This window comes from Thamnophis elegans, chromosome 10, assembly GCF_009769535.1.
Source record: "Thamnophis elegans isolate rThaEle1 chromosome 10, rThaEle1.pri, whole genome shotgun sequence".
NCBI classification, from domain to species: Eukaryota; Metazoa; Chordata; class Lepidosauria; order Squamata; family Colubridae; genus Thamnophis; species Thamnophis elegans.
In genome coordinates this window covers 3,196,875-3,205,497 of record NC_045550.1, presented here as the reverse complement: position 1 = coordinate 3,205,497, position 8,623 = coordinate 3,196,875, and positions in this window count along the sequence as shown.

The window sequence follows — 8,623 nt, the reverse complement described above, 5'->3', positions numbered from 1 at the left end:
ACAACTTCAACACACGCAATGTTCTGATTGCACCACAAACGCAGTAGTCATCCTCACCTTTCACAGAGGCACTGAGTTTTATAAATATGAGCATGATAGTGTAGAATAATCATATCCAAGGACCAGTGGTGGGTTTCAAAAAATTTTGGAACCTCTTCTGTAGGTGTGGCCTGCTTTCCAGGTCCACTGGTGGAACCTCTTTGGAACCTCTTCTAACCGGTTCGGTAGATTTGACGAACCGGTTCTCTCAAACAGGTGCGAACTGGTAGGAACCCACCTCTGGATTCCTCAAAGAAATGTCACCCGCAATATAGCAAAACATGAAAAGCAAGCCACAATCTCCAATATTTTCTCTTTACTACCCTGTTTTTTCTGAAAATAAGACCTCCCCGGATAATAAGCCCAATTGGGCTTTTGGACCTGTGTGCTAAAAAAAAGCCCTCCCCAAAAATATTGCAACACAGTTGCAGCCATGAGGAGACCACGCTCGCCACCTCCTACACCTCAAAAATAATTAAGATCTTCCCAAAAATAATGCCAAATGCTTTTTTCGGGGTTCAAAAGAAAATAAGACCCTGTCTTATTTTTGGGGAAACATGGTACTTCTGGATAGAATTATTAGCACTCTGTGAATAATCAACCATATGTTGTTGCAGCTAAGTCAAAACTGGAAGATTTTGCAAGTTCCTTTAACAAAAAAAAAAATGGAGAAATTTCAGAGTGTAGCATGACATGGAGGAGATGGCAAATGCATGGATTACAGAACATTCACATTAGCTGTGAATTGAACCTCTAAGACAAAATCACCTGAACAAATATATTTTTATCCAAAGAGATTTTCAATACATTCGCTGTTTCAACATGTTACAGCTGTGACTCTCTCATAGGACACATGCAAAGAGTAGTGGTTCCAACTCAAGCTGTTCTCAGATGGCTCTTGTCTAAAAGTCACATGATTAAAGGAATGCAAGTTTTCTTAATATTTCCACTCCAAATACTTTCTAATCTTTTTAAACCAAAGTCTCTTTAAAAAGATCTTCTTGCTCTAAAATGACAGGAACTGCATCTAGCAGGGAAGTAACCTTCTAGAATTAAGATATTATAAGGTGCCCACTCAGAATTGTCTCATATGAAGCCTTAAACAAATTTTGGCCTCATTTGATTTCCAAGAGTCAAGTGAGACATTAATTAGATTTTCTCAAACACACACAACTGTTAGAAAAAAAAGTCTGCCTGAAAAATTGTGCTATCATGCTAAGATTACACTGAAATTTACAATATTCTTTGTCAAGTCCTTGGAGTTACAACCGGCGCTGGGCAAGAGCTGCCAGGACTGTTACTATTGGCTGAGAAGTGCCTACCTCAGGGGTCAGCAAACGTAAACACTTAAAGAGCCATTTGGACTCATTTCCCACAGAAACGAAAACACCAGGAGCCACAAAGATCCTAACTGGAAGCCCCCTGTTCAATTCTGGAGCTGACTGGAAGTTCAGTTCCCCCCACCATAGCGTCTCCTCCTAGCACGGCATACTTTTTCCTCTACCTGTCATAACCAAAAGCCCTATCAATTGTGGAGACAACTGGAAAACCTTCCCCTTGCCACAGAGTCTTCTCCTGGCGCACTGTGCTTGTCTCCCCCCCCTGCCAGAAGCTCCTCTCAAAATTGTGACGCCAACCGGTGACGGAGCCACAGCAGAGGGAGGAAAGTGCCACATGTGGCTCCAGAGCCACAGTTGGCTGACCCCTGGCCTACCTACACTGCAGCCCCCTGATTGGCTACCCGCCTGTCAGCTATAGTATAAATAGCTGCCAGGCGGCCCCTGTCAGTTTGTTCTGTAATACAAATTAGCAAGTTAATAAAGAGTGTTCTGGTTCAAGCCATCATGTCACCCCCTTCATTGATTGCTTAAAGTAAGAGATTAAGCATTCTTAAATGTCTATGCAGGAAGAATGATATCATGTTGACCCACAAAATTTTCTTCCGAAGAAAATCCTACATGCCCAGAACCTAGGAATCCACAAGAATCAAAACACTGACACTGCAGATCCTGAATTATGTAGCTGTAAACATTTACACTGGCGTAGAATCTCAGTCCTGATTCCTGCTTCACTCTCTAGTTCTAATTTTCCCTTCAGATTATTGATAGGTTAATTCATATGTTATGGTTTCTATGCCTTTGAAGATTATCGAGGCCTACATTCGACTGGATTATTTGCTAGTATTTTTTATTTAGAAAATGCATGGGAATTTAGTTGTTATTTTTGTTCCATATTTCCTTCATTCTATGCAATTTTAAAATCTCTTGGAATTTTTGCTAAAGAAAAAGCATAACTCTGTGGTTTTAACAACGGCATTTTCAGTATATGAGGTTTCTGTTATTGTAAACAAATCCATAAAATTTGGAGAATGCAAAAACTGAAGAATATATTTAGGAATGTATACAAGAATATATTCTTATATTTGAAAAATACAAGTTACTACGGTTAAAATTCAAACACAACCCATAATTTTTAAGGGGCGGGGGGGATTCATGTCCCACCTGTATATTATTGACTTTCTGCACAATTTCTTAATCTGATTTCCTCACTCAGTTTAGATTACTGGTCATAGATCAAACTGGAAATAAGAGAAACTAGAGTTTTCAAACCAATCTGTGGTTGTATGGACAAATACGAAAAGCAAACAGTGACCACACTGTTATTGCTTTGGAAATAAATGTAGTTTATAGTTATAGTTATAGTTTATAGTTTTATTGATTTGTATGCTGCCCACTCCCGAAGGACTCGGGGCGGCTTACAATAAAACAAGGGAGGGGAATAATACACAAACAACATTAAAATATACAATAGTCACAATCTCCGGGGGACTGGATATATTGAGAGCCCCCCGGCCTGCTGGAGCAGCCAGGACTTAACAGCTTTGCGAAAGGCCGGGAGGGTAGTAAGGGTCCGGATCTCCACGGGGAGATCGTTCCAGAGGGCTGGCACTGCAACAGAGAAGGCTCTCCCCCGGGGAGTCGCCAGCCGACATTGGCTGGCAGATGGAATCCGGAGGAGACCTAACCTGTGTGATCGAATCGGTCTATGGGAGGTGATCGGCAAGAGGCGGTCTCTCATGTAAAATCTTTCTAGTGATTATACGGACATGTTCTTGCTTTTTTTTTTTACAACAGTATAAGAGTAGTTTACTTTCTTTGGTTTTTTCCCCTGGTATTCGTGTCTAGACTCTAATTATGGATTTTCTTGGTGGATTCCTATCCAAGGCTATTAGACTTGAGATTCCTGGCCTTTGCACAGCCTTTTCTGCTGTGGTGCCCCAGTGTGGAATTTTCTCCTCTTCAAATCAAGGTTGACCTGGTCATGTTGAATTTCCAGAAATTTCAGATTTTTATACTTTTAATGTATTTATTAACTTTTTTTTTTGTTACTTCTGTTGCATGCTTCCCAAAGGTCTTTGTTGTGAGATGGGTAGCTGTACATATTGGTGAAAGAAAGAAAGAAAGAAAGAAAGAAAGAAAGAAAGAAAGAAAGAGAGAGAGAGAGAGAAAGAGAGAGGGAAGAAAGGAGAGAGGCCTGGAGGAAGGAAAGAAGAAGAAAAGGAAGAAGTTAAAAAAGAAAAAGAAAAAAGGAAGCAAAAAAGGAAGGAAGGAAGGAAGGAAGGAAGGAAGGAAGAAACAGAAAAAAGAAGTGTCTAGTTAGTAACACATAAGAGTTGTTTTTTCTTTATCTTCTGCATGTCTATGGAAATTTATATCCTCCATCCATGCTTAGTTGTTCTGTGATTTATTCAAAGCAGCATTTCTGTACAACCTGCTTTCAGATAGGAGCAAATCAATTATTATCCTAGGAGTTGCTCAGTCTTAATATTGTATATATAGAACCGAGGTGGCGCAGTGGTTAAATGCAGCGCTGCAGGCTACTTCAGCTGACTGCAGTTCTGCAGTTCGGCTGTTCAAATCTCACCGGCTCAAGGTTGACTCAGCCTTCCATCCTTCCAAGGTGGGTAAAATGAGGACCCGGATTGTTGTTGGGGGACAATATGCTGACTCTGTAAACCGCTTAGAGATGGCTGAAAGCCCTATGAAGCGGTATATAAGTCTAACTGCTATTGCTATTGTTATTGTTCTACTAACTTTTCCATGGGAAATCTCTTTTTTAAATTACTACCTGGGATTTGAAACAAATCTGAATTTATATATTTATTTTTAACCTTATCTAAGGTTTTAGCCTTATCTAACTGCCTAAGAGTTAAAAAGATTTATATTTTCACCTTATTTTTAGTATTATTTGTTTTAACTGATACCCCATCCTACTAATTTAATTCCCCAAAGGAGAGGCACTTCTTTCTCTAGCCACATACCTCAAAACTACAAAGGCCTGTAAAGTGCTATATAATTTATTTCACACTTTTTACCTTTTCTTCTTTTTTCACAAGTTATGCAATAAACTATCCAATCTGTTTCACGCTCCAGTGCTAAGGAGCATATGGCAGAAAAAAGCATCCTTCAAGAAAATAGATGAAAGCAGTGATAACTACCAAGCAGCTACACCAGATCAGACAAGGGCCGAGGTGGCGCAGTGGTTAGAGTGCAGTACTGCAGCCACTTCAGCTGACTGTTAGCTGCAGTTCGGCGGTTCAAATCTCACCGGCTCAAGGTTGACTCAGCCTTCCATCCTTCCGAGGTGGGTGAAATGAGGACCCAGACTGTGGGGGCGATATGCTGACTCTGTAAACCGCTTAGAGAGGGCTGAAAGCCCTATGAAGCGGTATATAACCGAGGTGGGTGAAATGAGGACCCAGACTGTGGGGGCGATACGCTGACTCTGTAAACCGCTTAGAGAGGGCTGAAAGTCCTATGAAGCGGTATATAAGTCTAACTGCTATTGCTATTGCTAATGTCTGTGAAAACTAAAAGACTTTTGGGAAAGAAGGGCTGATCTATCCCACCTTTCATTCTATGAGTTCATTCCTGCCATTACAAAAATGTAGATTGATTCCAAAAGACAGTGTATGTAATAGCATGCGTAGAGTGTTTACTTTGGCTACCAACTCATATCTATCCATTCAGAAAAAAACCTCAGCTGAATATAACACATATTCTGTAATATGTTAATTACATTATGCAATTATTTTTGCCTGGAGAACAATATAAACGTGAGGCGTTAGTACTTTCCTATCTGCTGCATGAGAACAAAATCTATGGCAACTTACTTCCCAGGGATAATAATTTGTCTAATGGACTACGGGGAAAGTAGGATATCATCATTCTAGTGTTTAGATTAATAAACAATGTTTAAAAACCACACTGCACTTCAGGTTTCAAGTTTAGGAGAATAGCATGTTCCTCTCTGAATAATTATCAGTTTAATCAGAGGTGGGTTGATCCTGGTTCGGCCTGGATCGCATGCTTGCGGGAGCCTGTGTGGGAGCATGTCCGAACTGGTAGTAGAAAAATTGGCAACCCATCTCTGAGTTTAACCTAGTACACTGGATGGATGGATGGATGGATGGATGGATGGATGGATGGATAGATGGATGGATGGATGGATGGATGGATGGACGGACGGACGGAGATAGAAATATAGAGAGATACAGCTATAGATAAAGCTATTGTTGTTATAATAAAATATACTGTATGTTTAGTTTAAAATGAGACAAATCAGAAAAGCACCCATGATTTCCTTGAAGAATGGGTGGGATATAAATTTCACATGTATCTATACCCAACCCACCCCCCATCCCCACTAAACTGTAAATGCTATCAATGGCGATAGACACCTCTTAAAAATAAGGAACAATGCATATAAAAAGAGTACTCCTACAATTTTGAAAATGTAGACGTGTTTGACTTCTTATTTTAATGGTGCAAATATTTTTGGAAATAGGGCAGGGTAGATTCATTCTCACCTGCATATCAGGTTTCTCATGAAAGGCAGAATTATTAATTGATAGGTTTTCCATGGATGTGCAAAGAAAATCTATAGAAAAAGTCTGCAGGATGCTGTAATTTTGGCAATATTACACACACACACACACACACACATGCACGCACACACATGCACACACACATTTATTGTGTGTATTTATTAGCAGTTTTATAAGTACTACAAAACAATATCATGTTATCATATAACTTCTGCATAAAAATGTATTACAGCATAAAACTTGCCATATGAGCAATTGGGAATAATCCATATTCCATATAAAGGAAGAGGGCAGAGGTGAGCCTTCAAATATTTCTTAAGTGTTCTTATAGGTAAGTGTGCAGCCTAGCATTTTTATAAAATTTAGTTATCTATTTAGTTAGTTAATTAATACAGTTTTACATTACTATTACTATTATTTGTGTTCATGAGTATTATTCCTAATGAAAATGATTGGCAAAACACTAATTAATAATTGATGTAGTGTTTGAGTCACATTCATTCCCCACAAATATGGTAAATAGTTATTTTCAAATGTCAGTAACAAGATCTCAAGTAAATAATTATGGTTTTAATATTTATATTGATGGAGCAATAAAGTAAAAGCAAATATTTGCCCTATAAAAGATGTGATGTTTACAATAGATTATACGAAAAGAAACTTTACTTAATAGTATTTTGATATAATCTTGACAGTGATATATTTGTCCACAGAAACCAACAAAGGCCGGGTTTTTAAAATATTTTTAATTAGAGAAACGGTGTCAAAGTTTGCAATTTGAGGCTCAAATCTAAATAACTTAGTGCCTACACATTACTTTGTTGACTCTTGGTGATCACCTGGACAAGCCCCTATAGGTTTGGTCTGTGACCCATCAAAACCGCGCTTGACTAAACCGCGCCCGATTAAACCGCATCGCTGATGTCATCAACAGGGCGACAACAGCCAGCGCGGAGAAAGAAGGGCGCTTTAAATAGCGCTTTGAAAGCAAGCCGATTCAACTTAAGGTAAGGGTTAGGTTTAGGGTTAGGTTTAGGGTTAGGGTTAGGGTTAGGGTTAGGGTTAGGTTAAGGGTTAGGGTTAGCTTTAGGGTTAGGGTTAGGTTAAGGGTTAGGGTTAGGTTTAGGGTTAGGTTAAGGGTTAGGTTAAGGGTTAGGTTTAGGGTTAGGTTTAGGGTTAGGTTTAGGGTTAGGTTAAGGGTTAGGTTTAGGGTTAGGTTTAGGATTAGGTTTAGGGGGGTTAGGTTTAGGTTTAGGGGTTAATTTTAGGTTTAGGGTTTACAGCATGCTTCTGTCTCCGCGCTGTTGTCGCCCTTTTGATGATGTCAGCGACGCGGTTTAGTCGGACCCGGTTTAGTCGAGCGCGGTTTTGTGGTGGAACCGGTTTGGTCAAGATTTTAGAATTTGCCCAAGGTTTGCTTAGTGATTTTGCATCTAAGGTAGGAATAGAAAATCTCCCACTATCTATCTCGCTTTGGTCTGGTCATAACCAAACTGGCTTTCTCTGTCTATATAGAGTTTTACATGAGACTGTGCTTTTTGTTTTGGAAATGGATTAGTTTTGTCCCACCTACCTGCTTCTCCTAGCATATGACTTGACACCTCTTAATAATTAATATACACAAAGGATAAAATAAACCGAAATAGATCAAAATCCAAGTCATAGTTTAAATGATCATTGCTTAATTGAGGGTCAGTCATTGGAACAAATGACCATACAATATCTACCACTTCTGTGATTATATATTGATTTTTAGTAAAATCATAGGTTCAGAACCACTATTCTTCCTTTCTGAACAGCAGAAATAAAATAATTGCCTCAACAAAAGTAGAATTATATCATTTCCTCGTATTTTAAAAACAATCAGTTAATCCAGTCTTCATTAACTCATACATTGCTGCCCACAGCACATTTGATTTTCCCTAATTTTATTATTGCCTTTAAGTTATCAACCACTTTGTTTTTCTTCAGTTTGAAAACTAAATCTTTCAGACTGATATATTTCACAATTACTTGTCTTTCGAATCTTAGCTGTTAATTTTCCTCCCTCTCAAAACAATAAGATTTCAGAGAGGATGGGCTAATAGTTTGGGTAGAATTACATTCTAGGAAATCACGCATGTCTAGTTTTAAGAAATAGGGAATAAAGTCCTCTGCTAACTAGGAATACATGGCCCCCTTTGCATAACATATCTTTCTTGTGTGATGATTTTAACGTTTGGACTGTGGATGTTTGTTTTTGACAATTTTAAATATTTTTAGTTCAGTTGGCACCTTTGGAGAGAAAAGTAGGTTAGAAATATTTTACATATCCGCACGCATTTAAATAACATATGTGGCATATTCGGCGTGATTCTATTCCAAATATCTTTTATAATGTATTAAGGATATAACACAATTATAAAGTATAAAATAAGCTCAGAATTTAAGGCTTTGATTGGTGTGTGTGTATGTGTGTGTGTGTGTGTGTGTGTGTGTGTGTGTGTATGTGCACATATTTTCCTAGATACTTGGATCCCAAAGACTCAACAGCTGGACGAGAGGATCTCTTGTTAATGGCTCTTAATGGGCTACGGTTGCCAGCCCATTAATTTTGTACAAGTCAGTGTGAACTGTGATCTTTCACACTTTATGAAAACAAAATGTTTTGCAAATGAATGCTATCCTCATACTGAAGTCTACTTTAAACTTGGGAGA